Consider the following 21,773-nt stretch of genomic DNA (forward strand, 5'->3'; position numbering starts at 1 on the left):
GTTTGAATATCATGGCCAACTGAGCCTCTCATTTAAGGTTTTATGGCAAATAGAGTATATTTTTTTCTCCAACACTTGAGTTTATAATAGGACAGTCTAACAGTATGCTGGGTAATTGCAGGGTCTCTCTCTCTCTCTCTCTCTCTCTGAATGGAGCTGCAGTGATACATGAAGACTGATATACTGTGTGGGAGGGTGGGAGGCAGCCCAGTCATGACACATAGAGATGAATCCACACTGAGCCCATAAATACCATGTGGTCCCAAGAACCCTGGAATTTACTCTCAATAAGTCCCTGCAAATATGAAAAATGTTATACCAATAGAGAGAAATAATGTACTGGTTGGTAACATGACATGGTTGGCTGTGTGTGTGTGTAAGTTGACAAAGCTGTCTATTAGTAAATTTACCAGGTTAAGGACAGTCCAGTTTCTCTTAGATCCAATTAAAAGTGTAACCTGCTAATTGAACAGAACACTGTCGGTTATGCAGCCTCTCAACACATGAATAAAATATGATGACATTTAATGAATCAGTACACAATGATACCTGTGGGTAAACAGATGTGCTAATATTAACATAGCCCTTTCCTGCAGTCAATTACCAAAAGCGCCCTCATATTTTTCATAAATTCATCATTAATAAAGATGAAAAATTAAAAGATCTGGTGTTTCTATGTCAAACAGTTTTGTTATATTGCAGTCTTCTGTGATGTATATAAAGTGTAATATTGGGATGCAAACTCAAAATGTAATACATTTCAACTCTATATCTGACATGGTACAGGGGTCTTCTCTTTTTAAGCCCAGAACCATGTGTGTGAGGTGCATACTTGGGTTTCAAAGTAGATTTGTTTAAGACTACCAAGAAACAATCTGTGTGACCCTGATTTAGCCCACTGCAGTAAAATGTTAATGAGGAATGATATTCAGTAGTGACAGCAAGTCAACGCAAATGCTTTCTGACAACACATTTATCTATAGAAGTGTTGTTCATGCTTTACTGTAGCTAATTGTTACGTATGCCTCTTGGCGGAGGGAATGCAACACCCTGCTACAACTAAACTCCCCGTGGAGTGAAAAAGGTATGTGATCGTAGGTGGAGGGGAGGACGAGAGGCGGAGAAAATTACAGTTGAATTTATTATTGTTAACACGGTATTGTAGGGGAAATGGTCTGGACGGAACCAAAGCAAAGAAAGTAAAAGTGTCCCCACTCCTACCTTACCTGCCTACCCACTACTTAATCTTTTAGTACCTCCTAGTGCCCTAACCAAAATACAGGGGGTGATCTGCCCAGGTCTTACCTAGTGTGCATAGACAGAGTAAATACTACGGGTTATGTATGTCCGCAGGCCTCTTGCCTAAACACTTCTACGGTGTGTTCCCCTTCCCCCCCCGGGAACAAATAAAACAGAATAATTACTAACTTAGTGAACTATTTTAATAATCAAAAACACGAATCCTATTGGCACACACATACCTCAGGAGTAGCAGCTACAAAATACTTTCAACAAAAACTTTCATGGCCTAACAACCAACACAGGACACCAGACGCTCTCCCCTCCTGATAAAGGAACACTGGCTTTATTCCAGCTGTAGAAGGAGTTCAGAGCTCCAATCAATCATCGATGGGGCCGACCAATCAGCTGCTTGAGGAATCCAGGATTCCATTTCCTGAAATACACACACACACATACAAACCCACACCAACACAGAAACTGGGGAACGTAACAATGATTATGTTAGTTGACACAGCTCTACATGACCTGCAATAATAGGTGTTTTTGTTTCAGAAGGCTGTAGAAAGTTTTCCTTGTACTTTACCATTCATTTTATTCCCATGTATCTAGTACTCAAATCAAATCCAATTTTATTGGTCACATACACATATTTATCAGATGTTATTGCGGGTGTAGTGAAATGCTTGTGTTCCTAGCTCCAACAGTGCAGTAGTATCTAACAATACACAAATCTAAAAGTAAAAGAATGGAATTAAGAAATATCTAAATATTAGGTTGAGAAATGTGGAGTGGCATTGACTAGAATTGTAACGGTTCTCTTGTGGTGAAGGAGAGTCGGACCAAAATGCAGCGTGTAGATTGCGATCCATATTTAATAAACAAACGTAAAACACGAATCAATTACAAACACTACAAAACAAAGAACGTAACGAAAACCGAAACAGCCTATACTTGTGTAAACTAACACAGAGACAGGAACAAGGACACTAAGGACAATCACCCACGACACACTCAAAGAATATGGCTGCCTAAATATGGTTCCCAATCAGAGACAACGATAAACACCTGCCTCTGATTGAGAACCACTTCAGACAGCCATAGACTTAACTAGAACACCCCACTAAGCTACAATCCCAATACCAACACACCACATACAAAAACCCATGCCACACCCTGGCCTGACCAAATAAACGAAGAAACACAAAACACTAAGACCAGGGCGTGACAAGAATACTGTAGAATAGAATACAGTATATACATATGAGATGAGTAAAGCAGTATGTAAACATTATTAAAGTGACTAGTGTTCCATTATTAAAGTGGCCAGTCTGATGGCCTTGAGATAGAAGCTGTTTTTCAGTCTCTCGGTTCCAGCCTTGATGCACCTGTACTGATACAGCCCGACAGGATGCTCTCAATTGTGCATCTGTAAAAGTTTGTGAGGGTTTTAGGGGCCAAGCCAAATTTCTCCAGCTTCCTGACATTGAAGAGGCACTGTTGCGCCTTCTTCACCACACTGTCTGTGTGGGTGGACCAATTCAGATCATTAGTGATGTGTACGCCGAGGAACTTGAAGCTTTCCACCTTCTCCACTGTGGTTCCGTCGATGTGGATAGGGGTGTGTTTCCTCTGCTGTTTCCTGAAGACCACGATCAGCTCCTTTGTTTTGTTGACGTTGAGTGAGAAGTTATTTTCATGGCACCACTCTCCCAGGGCCCTCACCTCCTCCCTGTAGGCTGTCTCGTCATTGTTGGTAATCAGGCCTACTACTGTTGTGTCGTCTGCAAACTTGGTGATTTATTTGGATGAGTGTGTGGCCACGCAGTCATGGGTAAACAGGGAGTACAGGAGGTGGCTGAACACGCACCCTTGTGGGGCACCTGTGTTGAGGATCAGCGAAGTGGAGGTGTTTTTTCCTACCTTCACCACCTAGGGGCAGCTCGTCAGGAAGTCCAGGACCCAGTTGCACAGGGTGGGGTTCAGACCCAGGGCACCGAGCTTAATGATGAGCTTGGAGGGTACTAAGAAGGTGTTTAACTTGTCCGGAAGCAAGACGTTGGTGTCCGTGATGTGGCTGGTTTTCCCTTTGTAGTCCGTGACTGCCTGCAGACCCTGCCACATACGTCTCGCGTCTGAGCCGTTGAATTGCGACTCCACTTTGTCTCTGTACTGACGTTTTGCCTGTTGATTGCCTTACGGAGGGAATAATTACACTGTTTGTATTCGGCCATATTCCCAGTCACCTTGCCATGGTTAAATGCGATGGTTTGCGCATTCAGTTTAGCGTGAATGCTGCCATCTATCCACAGTTTCTAGTTGGGTAGGGTTTAATAGTCACAGTGGGTACAACATCTCCTATACACTTCCTGATGGACTCAGTCACCATATCCGTGTATTCGTCTATGTTATTCTCAGAGGCTACCCGGAACACATCCCAGTCCACGTGATCAACACAATCTTAAAGCATGGATTCCGATTGTGCAGTATTCAGTCCATCAGAAAGCTTGTTTGCTTTTTCCACTGTATTGTTCACCGTATGACCTGAGGATGACCTCAGATAGCTACAAGAAAATGGACATCATATTTTTTAGAACCTCTGAGACATTTCAACCTAACTGGTAATGGCAACTGACCTTCTTTCTGACATTACTGCTGAATCACAATTGAGCAGTACAAATAGTATTCCGTTTGTTAGAACACAGTGCTTTGCTTTTGCCACTGTATTTTTCACAGTATGACCTGGGATTAACTGAAATCTCTGTCCAACCACATGTATCCAATACAGGTAAGTGCTGTGGGAAATGCTTTCATTTTGAAGCAGATATTGATCCTTTGTCCTCGACATAGTACTTGAAAGGATTGGATACTTGGTGAGTATCCAGGAAATGAATTGACATGGTAATAGTTAGACCAGACAGCCGTTTGACACTCCTTTCTCTCACCTCTAAACTGCTCTTCTTTTAAATCAGGTCTGTAATTGTAAAGGAAGTGATAAAGGGACTCGTCTCTCAGCTCCTCTCTCAATAAAGCCACATCCTTTCATTTTTGTAAGGAGAGGAAATGTTTCATCTTTCCCCAGGAGGCTCCATTATTGCAGTAGTGTTATCACCACAGACCACAGGCAGCCAAATCCCGGCCAACCCCCATTCTTTCCTATTGTGAAACAGCCCAGGGAGCGAGACAGCAAAAGTTACCATAATTTCTAGGCAACAGGATGACTATAAGGACTATTTATAGGTGTGGCACATCAATCTCATGCGGATTAGCCCTGGATATTTAATTACAGTTTACCGCCTATCCCTGTTGTCCTCTGACTCACTACCTGCTTTGTGAGTTGTTGGGTAGAGGGAGAGAGAGAGAGAACGAGAGAGAAAGAGATGGAAAGGTAAGGAGAGCAACAGAGAGAGGGAGAGAAAGAGAGAAAGAAAGAAAAGAAAGAAAGTGGGAGGGAAAGAGCGAGAGGAGCTGTAACTATAAACCATTATCATTGGCACTGATATTTACTTTGATTAACATTCCCCCTTCCAAATCCCAAGACGGAGCAATTTCTCTTAGCTGAAAATATCTCATCTTTAGGGAATCATTCAAATGGGAAATGAACGTCACAGATGCAATATTGAATACGCTGCTGAGGTGAAACTGATGCGTTTGCTTCCCCTCTCTTTTTACAGCCATATGCTAATTACCTGCGTATGAAAGTAAGGTATTTAGATCAGTTTAAAACCTGTTGAAGACCTGTTTACTGTTAGCTCTGTTATCCCAATGCAAGTGGGATGGTCATTTAACAACTATATGCCTTGTACTGAATATAGGAAAATAACCTAAGAGCACTTGTTCTTCCATCCTGGTCCTGGGGACCCTTTCTTCCAGCTTCGTACTAACATACCTGATTCAACTAGCCAGCAATCATGCATTAGTGCTATGCAACAAAAGTGGGCTTCTAGAACCACTGACCCAAAGAGGATTATTCTGCCTTAGTGGTTTTGCTGGAGCATTGTCAAAGAGAAGATCACGATCAGATGGGGAATTCTTCATTGATTCCATATCAATGCAGAGATTGTAGGTGGGTGAAAAGCCGGAGATAAACAACAGAGCTCTGAAAGGGTACATGGAAAACACAAAGATGCAGATCGGCAAGAAAAGGAGCTGAAGTAGCCGTTCGAGGAGAGGATGCATAGCCATGCAGCATGACAGGGCTTCAATTGTGATATGTCAAATGTACTCTATCCATAGAGAAGTGACACGCACCTTTTAGTCCCAGGTGTAACAGTTTCTCTGACAGACAGTCAGGCAGCCTTTACAACGGTGTAAATCAAAGCTACAGATGTCGCTGCAGTGTGATTTGACAGCAGAGTGGATTTGGGGAAGTAAATGGTCAATAAAAGCTACAAATGAATGAAGGTAATTTCATAGACTAGTAATGCCAGCCAGGTTAAAGCAGACCCTTGATATGCAGAAGGATCTTGGTATACAGTGTGATAGAGTTAGGTGTTTCCTGGTTCTTTTCTCCCATTGTCTTGAAAAGGGAAGTCGAATTGAAATCCCAGATCTGATCCACCATTTCTAAGTAGGTCAACAAAGTCAATATCAACACAGGGAAATCCCCATCAGCAGCAGAGAAGATGTTGGTGCTTTGTTCCTTATACAGGGCTGTGCACAGACAGAGGTAGATGCTCAAAGACTTGCGGACCATGGGTTCTGAACAACATCGACACAAAAAAACATAATACACAAAATTTGAAATGTGTCATTTATAACACCGGCCTAAAGGGGCAAAGGGGCATGTGCTTGGGCTCTGGTAGACCTTCTCCGTGCACGTGCCTGCCTAGTTTTGTCGCACCTGGACTACTGTTCAGTCGTGTGGTCAGGTGCCACGAAGAGGGACTTAGGAAAATTACAATTGGCTCAGAACAGGGAAGCACTGCTGGCCCTTAAATGTACACGGAAAGCTAACATTAATAATATGCATGTCAATCTCTCCTGGCTTTTGTAAGAAGTGTTGACATGCTGAATGCACCGAGGTTTCTGTTTAAACTACTAGCATATAGCTCAGACACCCATACATAAACCACAAGACATGTCACCAGAGGACTCTTCACAATCCCCAAGTCCAGAACAGACTATGGGAGTTGCACAGTGCTACATAGAGCCATGTCTACATGGAACTCTATTCCACATCAGGTAACTGATGCAAGGTTTTAAAAAACAGATAAAAGTACACCTTATGAAAGAGCGGGGACTGTGAAGAGACACACGGACGCTAGCACACGCACTCTACACACACGTACATTGTAATATTGTTGTATGGTGGTATTATACATTTTGTGTTGTAGATATGTAGGGGTGTGACAATGTTATATTATGTACTGTTTTATCTTTTGGAATGTAGGTGCCTTAATGTGTTTGGACCCCAGAAATAGTAATGGGGATCCTTAATAAATACAAAATACAAGTACCATTACTTGTACATTTAAGGGCCACTCCCCCGCAACTAAAACATGCGGACTCTCCTTCACTCTCCTTCACTGCAGCCGACGTGAGGAAAACATTTAAACGTGTCAACCTTCGCAAGGCTGCAGGCCCAGACGGCATCCCCAGCCGCGCCCTCAGAGCATGCGCAGACCAGCTGGCTGGTGTGTTTACGGACATATTCAATCAATCCCTATCCAAGTCTGTTGTTCCCACATGCTTCAAGAGGGCCACCATTGTTCCTGTTCCCAAGAAAGCTAAGGTAACTGAGCTAAACGACTACCGCCCCGTAGCACTCACTTCCGTCATCATGAAGTGCTTTGAGAGACTAGTCAAGGACCATATCACCTCCACCCTACCTGACACCCTAGACCCACTCCAATTTGCTTACCGCCCAAATGGGTCCACAGACGATGCAATCTCAACCACACTGCACACTGCCCTAACCCATCTGGACAAGAGGAATACCTATGTAAGAATGCTGTTCATCGACTACAGCTCGGCATTTAACACCATAGTGCCCTCCAAGCTCGTCATCAAGCTCGAGACCCTGGGTCTCGACCCCGCCCTGTGCAACTGGGTACTGGACTTCCTGACGGGCCGCCCCCAGGTGGTGAGGGTAGGCAACAACATTTCTACCCCGCTGATCCTCAACACTGGGGCCCCACAAGGGTGCGTTCTGAGCCCTCTCCTGTACTCCCTGTTCACCCACGACTGCATGGCCACGCACGCCTCCAACTCAATCATCAAGTTTGCGGACGACACAACAGTGGTAGGCTTGATTACCAACAACGAGGAGACGGCCTACAGGGAGGAGGTGAGGGCCCTCGGAGTGTGGTGTCAGGAAAATAACCTCACACTCAACATCAACAAAACTAAGGAGATGATTGTGGACTTCAGGAAACAGCAGAGGGAACACCCCCCTATCCACATTGATGGAACAGTAGTGGAGAGGGTAGTAAGTTTTAAGTTCCTCGGCGTACACATCACAGACAAACTGAATTGGTCCACCCACACAGACAGCAGGCCTCTTCAACCTCAGGAGGCTGAAGAAATTCGGCTTGTCACCAAAAGCACTCACAAACTTCTACAGATGCACAATCGAGAGCATCCTGTCGGGCTGTATCACCGCCTGGTATGGCAACTGCTCCGCACACAACCGTAAGGCTCTCCAGAGGGTAGTGAGGTCTGCACAACGCATCACCGGGGGCAAACTACCTGCCCTCCAGGACACCTACACCACCCGATGTCACAGGAAGGCCAAAAAGATCATCAAGGACAACAACCACCCGAGCCACTGCCTGTTCACCCCGCTATCATCCAGAAGGCGAGGTCAGTACAGGTGCATCAAAGTTGGGACCGAGAGACTGAAAAACAGCTTCTATCTCAAGGCCATCAGACTGTTAAACAGCCACCACTAACATTGAGTGGCTGCTGCCAACACACTGACTCAATTCCAGCCACTTTAATAATGGGAATTGATGGGAAATTATGTAAAATATATCACTAGCCACTTTAAACAATGCTACCTAATATAATGTTTACATACCCTACATTATTAATCTCATATGTATATGTATATACTGTACTCTATATCATCTACTGCATCTTTATGTAATACATGTATCACTAGCCACTTTAACTATGCCACTTTGTTAACATACTCATCTCATATGTATATACTGCACTCAATACCATCTACTGTATCTTGCCTATGCCGCTCTGTACCATCACTCACTCATATATCTTTATGTACATATTCTTTATCCCCTTACACTTGTGTCTATAAGGTAGTAGTTTTGGAATTGTTAGCTAGATTACTTGTTGGTTATTACTGCATTGTCGGAACTAGAAGCACAAGCATTTCGCTACACTCGCATTAACATCTGCTAACCATGTGTATGTGACAAATAAAATTTGATTTGATTCAATTTGATTTGATTTAACATAATGGTTTAAAACAGTATAGAACAACACAATACATCTATCTACACGTACTACACGATATAACTCATCTGTCAACTTGTGTCAAAGACATTTCATCACTTGATTTGTTCAAATAATACAAATACAACAACGATATGTGTGTGGCATTACAACCACAAGGTGGATCATGTTGTGTATTTGAATGAGCCACAATGAGCAATAGTTTCATTAGTAGATAGCTTGATTAAGGCAGCGAAGGGGTTTTCATTGAGAGCGAAAAATTTATTTAATCATTGACTGCAAGTGTTTTTAACAAATGATATTTTCCTGGCTATTTTTGGGGGGGGGGGGGGGGGGGGGGGTGATTAACAGGAAAAACGCCCTACAGGAGAAATTGTTACACTGTTATATTGTTACATTTCAACTGCCATCAGGCTTTTTTTTCTACATTGTTCCTTGAACCTGACAACTGTTGGAAAATGGTGCACACTAATCTCAGCGATTGAAAATAATGTTGTACTGTCGACAGTCAATCTAACTATCTGTCCCATAATATCAACCTAACTATCTGTCCCATAATATCAATCTGACTATCTGTCCCATAATATCAATCTGACTATCTGTCCCATAATATCAATCTGACTATCTGTCCCATAATATCAATCTGACTATCTGTCCCATAATATCAATCTAACTATCTGTCCCATAATATCAATCTAACTATCTGTCCCATAATATCAATCTGACTATCTGTCCCATAATATCAACCTAACTATCTGTCCCATAATATCAATCTGAATATCTGTCCCATAATATCAATCTGACAATCTGTCCCATAATATCAACCTAACTCTCTGTCCCATAATAGTTCACTATGGTCTGGTAAAAGCTTCCTTTCACTGAAATACCAAAGTAGTTACAGTTGTTGATCTACCCCTATTGTCTTTGATGGTCCCTCTATAGTGTTCCAGTCTTTTTCTTGACACTCTATTTCATTGTAAACAACTCAAAAAGCATTGAATCCAATAGTACCCTATTCATCATAATCATCTTTCTTGGCATCTTCTTTGTCGAGCCAAAGATAGCTTTCCTCAACATACGGTTCTGCTAAGTGCAGCAGTCTTTTTGAGCAGTAGTAGAACGATTAAAGCTAGCTAGCTATGAAAGAACCGAATGAATGTTCCTCATTAAAAAGGAACACATCAATACAGGGTTACAACAGAAAGGTCCAATATTTATGGTAACTATTGATGCTGTGTTGATTTATCAATACGGCTGTATGAGGTCTGGTTCAAGGACATTATCTTTAAATAATAGATTCTGCACATAAAGTACATGGGAAATCAAGATCTATGAAAGCGGGTCTGATTTGACTTCAGTTCTGCTAGTGTTCTCCCACTTTGCTAGAGCTGGTGTGCTGCTGCTGTTAGTGACTGCATGCTGAATGTTGCACATTTCCTTGTAGCCTCGAGAGACCAATTGTACATACACATGAACACAAAGAATGGTGTAAACTGCATCCTTGGAGCATCTCAATTCACACAATGCGTTTAGGAGTTAAAGCTTTCCAGTGAGCAGTTCTAGCAGGAATGCAAAATATAACAGCTGTTCTGTCTGCTGAAGAGAGTCCTTAGACCGCCCTCTGACGCTCACACCTCCTTCTCCTGAGACTTCAACATTAAACTATTCTGAATCAACATTAACACATAGTAGCAATGTGAGTGTCTCTTTTGAGAAGCACAAAATGGCTATGGGTTTGCATTAGTCTTGCGGGAGCAGAAAAGACTCCAACATGCAACCTGACTTGTCTCTTGGATCAACCCCTTGGCCTCATCATCCCCACCACCTCTCCAAACCACAGTGCAGTGGTAATCAGGATCTCTATATCCTGCCCTGTTAGATTGGGGCTGCATGACCCGGGCTTTGGCCTCACCTTCCACACCACCTCTCCAAACCGCACCTGACACCCATGCTGTTTTAGTAGTTTTTTTGGTGGCAGGACGTTATATCAAAGATGACATTCCATGAATATTAATGCTTTATAGGAATGTGGCCTTGTAGGTTCCAAGAGAATGGGAACAAGCTTTGTAAATATTATGTTAAACAGAGAGGATTTGTAGAGGGCCTTGCCGGTGACGTCTCTTCTCAGAGCCTCTTCTCAGAGCCTGCTGAAAGACTCACGTTGTATATCCCAAATGTCACCCTATTCCCTTTATAGTGCACTATTTTGGCCAGAACCCAATGGGCCCTTGTCAAAAGTTGTGATACTATTTGGGATATAGCCACTATTCTACTGCCATTCATTCATCTGCTTATATTTAAAACTCTTGTTGTGGCAGTAATCCATGACAGAATGCCATACAGTCCATTATTGAAAGGAATGTCAATGGAAAGAAATGTGGATGTCGGCAATTCTGATTTAAGTTAGGCCTGACTGTCTAAAAGAGGAAGGTATATTGTGTCATTAGATAATGCAGTCAGCAGAATCTGAATCATAGCTTTTTGGGAGACTCCCACCTCCAATTTATTAAATTGCGTGGGTCTTGCCAGAAGAGTTTTGTGTTGATACAGTAGGTATCTGTACAATGCATATTGGATTTTTTTCTCTCTCTGGAGGTGTCTTGGGTTATTGTCCTGTTAAAAAAACAAATGGTAGTCCTACTAAGCGCAAACCAGATGGATGGTATGGCGTCTTGCTGCAGAATGCTGTGGTAGCCAGGCTGTTTAAGCGTGCCTTGAACTCTTAATAAATCATAGACAGTGTCACCAGCAAAACACCATCACACCTACTCCATGCTTCATGGTGGGAACGACACATGCAGAAATCATCCCAAAGACACAGCGGTTGGAACCAAAAATCTCAAATTTGGACCCATCAGACCAAAGGACAGATTTCCACCGGTTTAATGTCCATTGCTCGTATTTCTTGGCCCAATCAAGTCTCTTCTTCTTATTGGTGTCCTTTAGTAGTGGTTTCTTTGCAGGAATTCGATCATGAAGGCCTGATTCACGCAGTCTTCTCTGAACAGTTGATGTTGAGATGTGTCTGTTACTTGAACTCTGTGAAGCATTTATTTGGGCTGCAATTTCTGAGGCTGGTAACTCTAATTAACTTATCCTCTGCAGCAGAGGTAACTCTGTGTCTTCTTTTCCTATGGCGGTCCTCATGAGAGCCAGTTTCATCATAGCGCTTGATGGTTTTTGCAAATGCTTATTTGAGCTGTTCTTGACATAAAATGGACTTGGTCTTTTACCAAATAGGGCTATCTTCTGTATACCAACCCTGCCTTGTCAAAATACAACTGATGCATTAAGAAGGAAAGAAATTCCACAAATTAACTTTTAACAAGGCTTTATTACAGAGATAGATTCTCCTCAGTTTCCATCAGCAGTCCAGGTGGATGGTCTCAGACGATTCCACAGGTGAAGAAGCCAGGTGTGGAGGTCCTGGGCTGGCATGGTTACACATGGTCTGCGGTTGTGAGGCCAGTAATCTAAAACGACGTTGGAGGTGATTTATGGTAGAGAAATGAACATTCAATTTTCTGTCAACAGCTCTGGTGGACATTTCATTTTTGCAAACAAATTTGTGCACAACATTTGAGATAAATTAGCTTTTCACGCATCTGGAATGATTCTGGGATCTTTTATTTCAGCTCATGAAACATGGGACCAACACTTCAGATGTTGCATTTATATTTTTGTTCAGAATAATTCTGTGGAAAGATGAAGCTGTCTAAAAGGTGGTGTCACACTCTGACCTTAGATATCTCTATATTTTGTTTAGGTCGGGGTGTGACGAGGGTGGGTATGCTAGTTTTGTATTGTCTAGGGTTTTTGTATGTCTAGGGGTTTTGTAGGTCTAGGTATTTGTATGTCTATGGTGGCCTGATATGGTTCCCAATCAGAGGCAGCTGTTTATCGTTGTCTCTGATTGGGGATCATATTTAGGTAGCCATTTTCCCTTTTGTGTTCGTGGGTTCTTGCTCTATGTTTAGTTGCCTGTCTGCTCTATTCATATTAGCGTTTTGTTATTTTGGTCAGTGTTCTTTCTTTAATAAAGAAGAATGTACGCATACCACGCTGCGCTTTGGTCCGATTCATATAATGAACGTGACAGGTGGTGTAACTTAGGCTGTCTGTGTACCACTTCACCGCTTAGTATCAAGGGCACCACTGCAGTGGTAGATTTTCTGCAGAAAATGTCAATTAAATTACTACCCACTAGATGTGATTGACAACAGACTATTTATTGTCTTTTACTCACTAATTCCATGAAGGGTACCACACAACTGTGGTTACTGTGATGGTTTGTTTTGTTTGTGTGGAACTCTGCTATTATATTGCGGTCAATTAAATGAAATGTGTGTCCCAAATAGCACCCTATTCACTACAGAGTGCACTACTTTTAACCAGAGCTCTTTGGGCCCTGGTTAAGAGTAGTGCACTATATAGGGAATAAGGTGCCATTTGGGATACAGACGAAGTCTCCATAAATTGGTAGTTCTGTCGTTAGTCCATTAACCTGCTGCTATATTTGGGGTGTGATGGTTCAGTACTAACTGACAGTTATAGCATAGTTTTCCTTGGCCAATTGGGTTTGCATCAAAGCCCAATCGCATATCTTTCTTCTTGAGCAATGTGTTCAAAGGGAGTCAAAACAAAATCAACAAACTATCTGAGTTTGATTTTCTTTCATCGTTTTCAAAATCTAACCATGTTCGTGGTGTGATTTCTGTGGGTTATCTTAATGACACTCCTGATCTACATCATTTGGAGCAATGTGAAGTGATTTCTTTCAGTATGAGGAGTAGAACAAGATTACATTTAATGAATCATCTCCTATGATTCACTCTCTTTCTGAGAGGGAATGATTCAGACCTCATCTGCTCATACTTCAACTGAAATAAATAATTTCAAATTTCTGCAGAAAATGGTATAAAGCATATGAATAAAGTCACCGAATGCCTCCTTCCTGTAATACTCATCCAAGTGGGTTATAGGATACAGTAGAATTAATGATGCTCTCCTTGACTCAGGCCTAATCAAACCTCAAAATCTCAATGTAATAGAGCTGCTTTATAAATATACTTCCTTGTTTTCAAACAGGAAATTCACTATTACGTGGATTAATATCACACTTACTGGCATAATCACATTTGATTGAAATCAGTGTAGGCATGTGTGAAATTTCAGTTGCCTGGTCAACCTCCTACTTATTCACACTCTAAATAATGAGTCACACTAAGCACATGAACACTTACCAACAGCCAATGGCAAAAACTATAAAACGGTTATAACGTCAAAAGAGAAAGGCATTTACAAAATTCTGTTATCAACCAGGCGAGACAACTCATTTCAATTTTGGGATTTCGTAAAACATTTCTCCAAATAGCAAAAACAAGAATGGCCCATTGTTCATATTATTCCACAGAAAAAGGAAGAAGGAAACATGTCTCTCTGCTGCTGCTGGTGGCAATGTAAATTCCCCTTCCCTCTGGAGACCATCAAGGTCATTTCAGTTGAAATCATTGCTATTCATAATCATACTTACAAAGACGAATACCCTTCTGTTGTAACCCTTTTCTCCAGAAGTACAGTAAAGTCTGTTGTAAAGCCTAAGTCTATTCCCCTCACACTATGGCTTCGTCCCAAATGGCACTAATTTTGACCAGGGCCCCATTAAATGTAGTGCGCTATATAAGGAATAGGGTGCCATTGCGGACACAGCATCTACCTTCCCCAGTGCTTCCCCTTCCCTGAGTCAGTCCTAGCCCTCCCTGTGTCCTGTGCGCCCAAGGTCAGCCTTAATGATGACGGACTCAGCAGGCTGCTGCCATCCCAGCCTGGCTCTCTGTGCCCCGTTATACCCCCTTTACATCACAGCCCAGAGTCACTCAGGGATGCGTCCCAAATGGCACCCTACTCACTATAAAGGGAACAGTGTGCCATTTGGGAAGCAGCATCAGTGACTACACACAACAATGGCAGCAGCCAACCTTTTTTAAATTGATTTATTTATTTAACCTTTATTTAACCAGGTAGGCTAGTTGAGAACAAGTTCTCATTTGCAACTGCGACCTGGCCAAGATAAAGCTAAACAGTTCGACACATACAACAACACAGAGTTACACAAGGAATAAACAAACATACAGTCAATAATACAGTAGAAAAAAAGTATATATACAGTGTGTGCAAATGAGGTAAGACAAGGGAGGTAAGGCAATAAAATAGGCCATAGTGGCGAGGTAATAACTGTATAGCAATTAAACACTGGAGTGATAGATGTGCAGAAGATAAATGTGCAAGTAGAGATACTGAGGTGCAAAGGAGCAAAATAAATAAATACAGTATGGGGATGAGGTAGTTGGATGGGCTATTTACAGATGGGCTATGTACAGGTGCAATGATCTGTGAGCTGCTCTGATAGCTGGTGCTTGAAGTTAGTGAGGGAGATAAGAGTCTCCAGCTTCAGCGATTTTTGCAGTTCGTTCCAGTCATTGGCAGCAGAGAACTGGAAGGAAAGGCGGCCAAAGTAGCAATTGGCTTTGGGGGTGACCAGTGATATATACCTGCTGAAGCGCGTGCTGCGGGTGGGTGCTGCTGCTATGGTGACCAGTGAACTGAGATAAGGGGGCTTTACCTAGCAAAGACTTGTAGATGACCTGGAGCTAGTGGGTTTGGTGATGAGTATGAAGCGAGGGCCAGCCAACAAGAGCGTACAGGTTGCAGTGGTGGGTAGTATATGGGGCTTTGGTGACAAAACGGATGGCACTGTGATAGACTGCATCCATTTGTTGAGTAGAGTGTTGGAGGCTATTTTGTAAATGACATCGCCAAAGTCGAGGATCGGTAGGATAGTCAATTTTACGAGGATATGTTTGGCAGCATGAGTGAAGAATGCTTTGTTGTGAAATAGGATGCCGATTCTAGATTTAATTTAGGATTGGAGATGCTTAATGTGGGTCTGGAAGGAGAGTTTACAGTCTAACCAGACACCCAGGTATTTGTAGTTGTCCACATATTCCAGGTCAGAAACCGTCCAGAGTAGTGATGCTGGACAGATGGGCAGGTGTGTGCAGCGATCAGTTGAAGAGCATGCATTTAGTTTTACTTGCATTTAAGAGCAGTTGGAGGCCACGGAAGGAGAGTTGTATTGCATTGAAGCTCGTCTGGAGGTTAGTTAGCACAGTGTCCAAAGAAGGGCCAGAAGTATACAGAATGGTGTCGTCTGCATAGAGGTGGATCAGAAAAAAACAGCAGCAAGAGCGACATCATTGATGTATACGGAGAAGAGAGTCGGCACGAGAATTGAACCCTGTGCCATAGAGACTGCCAGAGGTCCGGACAACAGGCCCTCCGATTTGACACACCGAACTCTATCAGAGAAGTAGTTGGTGAACCAGGCGAGGCAGTCATTTGAGGAACCAAGGCTGTTGAGTCTGCCGATAAGAATGTGGTGATTGACAGAGTCGAAAGCCTTGGCCAGGTCGATGAATACAGCTGCACAGTATTGTTTCTTATCGATGGCAGGTATGATATCTTTTAGGAACTTGAGCGTGGCTGAGGTGCACCCATGACCAGCTCTGAAACCAGATTGCATTGCGGAGAAGGTACGGTGGGATTCGAAATGGTCGGTGATCTGTTTGTTAACTTGGCTTTCGAAGACCTTAGAAAGGCAGGGTAGGATAGATATAGGTCCACCTATACCAATTCATTTCTAGAGACACACAGAATGCAAACTCAGAAGCTTAAGTGCTGGACAGGAAACAGTGAGAGCGAGACTCATCATTACGAATCGCATCATCATATAGGGCCTCATTGTCTATTTATGACCCATTCACTCTGATACAGTTTCACCATTGCCTGCATTGGGAGAAACTCCCCAAATACAGATGTGCCAAGCCTGTAGCGTCATACACAAGAAGACTCAAGGCTGTAGTCGCTGCCAACGGTGCTTCAACAAAGTACTGTGTAAAGTATCTCATACTATTTATCAAAACTATCCTTCAGGGGCCAATGATTTCGATGGCTCATAGCTAGGCTGGCTGGCATGAAAAGATAATTGCAGATTAAAGATAACATGAAAGTCAAAGCCTCAGGGTATCTGGTGTGGAGTACACAAAACATTAAGGACACCTGGTCTTTTCATGACAGACTGACCAGGTGAATCCAGGTGAAAGCTATGATCTCGTATTGATGTCTCTTGTTAAATCCACTTCCATCAGTGTTGATGAAGGGGAGGAGACAGGTTAAAGAAGGATTTTTAAACCTTGTGTATGTGTGCCATTCAGAGGGTTTACCGGCAAGACAAAAGATTTAAGTGCCTTTGAAAGCGGTATCGTAGTAGGTCCCAGGCACACAGGTTTGTGTTTTTTTTACGCTCAACAGTTTCCCGTATGTATCAAGAAGGGTCCCCCACCCAAAGGACAATCAGCCAACTTTACAAAACTGTGGGAAGCATTGGAGTCAACTGGGCCAGTATCCCTGTAGAATGCTTATAACGCCTTGTAGATTCCATGCACTGACGAATTGAGGCTGTTTTGAGGGCAAAAGGGGGAAATGCAACTCAATATTGGGAAGTTGTTCATAATGTTAGGTATACTCGGTGTATATTCACCCACAGTGTACCTGTTACTAATGTTGAATGCAACAGCATTGTGCTTACTGTTTTATATGTTGCTCAGGTTAGGGTGGGGGTGTCTAAGCAAGTGAGCCATCCAGGCAAACCTAATGCACATTAACCATGGCAATGAGCGGTTTACACAGCAGTTGGCTTCATCATCAACCACAACAAGGCAGGAACACATCAAAACACATCAATCATACAGCATAATATAGGTTTAATGTCTGTTTTGGCTAGTAGTGCTGAGGATAAATGCAATATGTCTGTATTGGTTATTACTGAGTATAAATGAGGAGACTTTATAGACGTCAAACTATCATGATTCATCAGTGTGTTTTCAGGTGAGCACTGTAATGACTACCTTGGTGGTTGAGTAAATGCTTGTAAACATTTACATATGACTAACACCATGAATTTGAATATTCATATTCATACATGAATGCAAAACACTGCTGTGCCGGTAACGTGAATATATTGTCTTACTAATGATTGATTCTTATAGGAGAAGTATGCAGAACCAGCTCTCTACAAGGCCTCCTCACTTCATCTCATTATGACACCTACACTACCGTTCAAAAGTTTGGGGCCACTTTGTTTTTGAAAGAAAATCACATTTTTTGTCCATTAAAATAACATCAAATTGATCAGAAATACATTGTAGACATTGTTAATGTTGTAAATTACTAGTGTAGCTGGAAACGGCAGATTTTTAATGGAATATCTACATAGGCATACAGAGGCCCAAGTTTATAATTTTAAAAGGCTAATTGATCACTAGAAAACCCTTTTGCAATTATTTTCGCAAAGCTGAAAACTTTTGTTCTGATTAGAGAAGCATTAAAACTGGCCTTCTTTTGGACTAGTTGAGTATCTGGAGCATCAGCATTTGTGGGTTCGATTACAGGCTCAAAATGTTCAGAAACAAATACTTTCTTCTGAAACTCGTCAGTCTATTCTTGTTCTGTAAAATGAAGGCTATTCCATGAGAGAAACTGCAAAGAAACTGAAGATCTCGTACAACGCTGTGTACTACTCCCTTCACAGAACAGCGCAAATTGTCTCTAACCAGAATAAAATGAGGAGTGGGAGGCCCCGGTGCACAAATGAGCAAGAGGACAAGTACATTAGAGTGTCTAGTTAGAGAAACAGACACCTCACAAGTCCTCAACTGGCAGCTTCATTAAATAGTACACGCAAAACACCAGTCTCAATGTCAACAGTGAAAAGGCGATTCCAAGATGCTGGCCTTCCAGGCAGAGTTCCTCTGTCCAGTGTCTATGTTCTTTTGCCCATCTTAATCTTTTCTTTTTATTGGCCAGTCTGAGATATGGCTTTTTCATTGCAACTCTGCCAAAAAAGCCAGCATCCCTGAGTCGCCTCTACAATGTTGACGTTGAGACTGGTGTTTTGCAGTAGTGGTTCGATTCCAGGCTTTATCACAACCGACCAGGATTGGGAGTCCCACAGGGTGGCGCACAATTGGCCCACATGTGCAACTAGATGCATACAAAGCTCTCCCTTGCCCTTCATTTGGAAAATCTGACCATAACTCTATCCTCCTGATTCCTGCTTACAAGAAAAACTCAAAACAACCAGTAGCAGTGACAGAAGTGATCAGATGAAGTGGATGCTAAGCTTCAAGACTGGAATAAGACTGGGATTCATCCGATGGCATTGAGTGGTGTACCACATCAGTCACTGGCTTCATTAATAAGTGCTTTGTTGATGTTGTCCCCACAGTGACCGTATGTCTATATACCAACCAGAAGCCATGGAGTACAGGCAACATCCACACTGAGCTAAAAGCTAGAGATGCCGCTTTCAAGGAGCGGGACACTAATCCGGACGCCTATAAGAAATCCTGCTATTCCCTCTGACAACACACCAAACAGGCAAAGCCTCAACATGGGGGCCCCTCAGGGGTGCGTGCTTAGTCCACTACTGTACTCCCTGTTCACCCATGACAGCGGGGCCACGCATGACTACAACACCATAGTGCTCAGCGTTCAACACCATAGTGCCCTCAAAGCTCATCACTAAGCTAAGGACCCTGGGAATAAACATCTCCCTCTGCAACTGGATCCTGGACTTCCTGATGGGCCGCCCTCAGTTGGTAAGGGTAGGGAACAGCACATCCCCCACGCTGATCCTCAACACGGTGGCCCCTCAGGGGGGCGGGCTCAGTCCCCTCCTGTACTCCCTGTTCACTCATGACTGTATGACCAGGCACGACTCCAACACCATCATAAAGTTTGCCGATGACACAACAGTGGTAGGCCTGATCACCGACAATTATGAGACAGCCTATAGGGAGGAGGTCAGAGACCTGGTCATGTGGTGCCAGGACAACAACCTCTCCTTCAACAGGAAAAGCCCCCATTCTCATCAATGGGGCTGCCGTGGAACAGGTTGAGAGCTTCAAGTTCCTTGGCGTCCACATCACCAACAAACTATCATGGTCCAAACACACTAAGACAGTCGTGAAGAGGGCACGACAAAGCATATTCCCCCTCAGGAGACTGAAAAGATTTGGCATGTGTCCTCAGATTCTCAAAAGGTTGCGTATGGCCCAGTGCGTATGGCAAGGTACATCACTGGGGTCGAGCTTCCTGCCATCCAGGACCTCTATACCAGGCGGTTTCAGAGGAAGGTACAAATAATTGTCAAAGACTCCAGCCACCCAGATCATAGACTGTTCTCTCTGCTACTGCACGGCAAGCGGTATGCCAACTCTGGGACCAAAAGGTTCCTTAACAGCTTCTACCCCCAAGTCATAAGAATGCTGAACAGTTCATCAAATACACCCTTATTTTCTTATTATGTTTTGCACTGATTCTCTTTCACAGGCTCTATGTACACTCACTGGACTCTAACCACACACTCACACATACAACACTGACACTCAAACACACACACACACACACACGCTGCTGCTACTCTCTGTTTATTATCTATGCATAGTCACTTTACCCCTACCTATATGTAGATATTACCTCAACTCACCCATACCCCATGCACATTGACTTGTTACCAGTACCCTTTGTGTATAGCCTCATAACTGTTATTTTATTGTTACTAGTTTTCCTTTAGTTTATTTAGTACACTTTTCTTCCTCACGAACAATGCAGGGTTTTTAAAAAGTAAGTAAGCATTTCAAATATTTTTAACTGTGCTTGATTGAGCCATACCTGGCACAATGGAACTAAAAGAATAGTCTCAAAAGTATAGTCTCAAACCCCATCCATCTGGCACTCCAAGCAAGCTCAAGCAAATTCTCAAAGCATTTGTAAGATTGACAATGTTATTTGAACCTAGGTCTGGTGACAGGTGACAGCCAGGCTTTGCTAAGCTGAGTAGGCCTAACAGTAAAATACACAGAAGAGTCCCTGTTAACTCTGTGTAAATGAGATGCAGCACAACTCAAAAGACATGTGACAGTGGTACATAATTTTCCTCTGAAGTGCTTTGAGACGTTCTGTTTTCAGGTGTCTGTCTGTTTAATCAGTTGTAGGCTAGTTTTCATGCATAGATGTGCGCCCACGCATACGGTCAGGCTCAAGAACGCTATTTGTGTTGGGGTGCCAAAGACCAGACAACATACACTTTGGAGAACCATGGGGGTGGCGTACACATGCATCGTAATCACACCTGGTCTCAGAGAATTTCCTATTATTCTTTACATAAATCTGTGACACTCCATTTAGTATGATATGTTGCTTTTTGTATAGTATGTATTCATTTGTGGATGTACATCATCTATTTTGTATGATATGTTACAAACTTGCAAAACGTACAATATATTACAAATTTGCAAAACAAATGATAAGTTATGAATTACAATTTGTTGCGGCTAACGTTAGCTAGGTGGCTAACAATAAATGAGCTAGCTGGCTAACGTTAGAAAGGCTAGGGGTTAGGGTTAAGGTTAGGTTAAAGGGTTAAGGTCAGGGTTAGGCGAAGGGTTAGCTAAAAGGGTTAAGGTTAGCTAACATGCTAAGTGGTTGCAAAGTAGCTAAAAAGTAGTAAGTAGTTGAAAATTTGCTAATTAGCTAAAATGCTAAATGATGAGATTCGAACACGCAACCTTTGGGTTGCTAAATGTTTGCGTTAGAAGACCAACCACCCTCCTTTTGTTTTTGCTGTAAGTAGCATTCTGCATATGTAACCATACCAAACGTAACATATCATACTAATTTGAATGTCTCGGATTTACATTTACTATGTTACGTCTAGTCTATTAGACTCTGCTGCATAATAAATGGAGCCCCAGAATATAAAAGTGTCAGTATGTAAACTGGAGAATGACTGCATTTGTTGTTTGTTTAGGCATTTTGTCAAGGGGTGATATGGGCACTAGCTTTTGCGGGTATAATCACCAGCAGGCTTTCAGCGATGTGAACATTAAACACAGCCTTTGTTTTGTGCAGTTACTGCTCATTACTCAAGGTATCAAAGGTTTCTCAAAACACATGGCCATTGCCATAGAGACAGCGAGGCCCTGCGATAAAAC

This window comes from Oncorhynchus kisutch, linkage group LG7 (genome assembly GCF_002021735.2).
Source record: "Oncorhynchus kisutch isolate 150728-3 linkage group LG7, Okis_V2, whole genome shotgun sequence".
In the NCBI taxonomy this organism is placed as follows: Eukaryota; Metazoa; Chordata; class Actinopteri; order Salmoniformes; family Salmonidae; genus Oncorhynchus; species Oncorhynchus kisutch.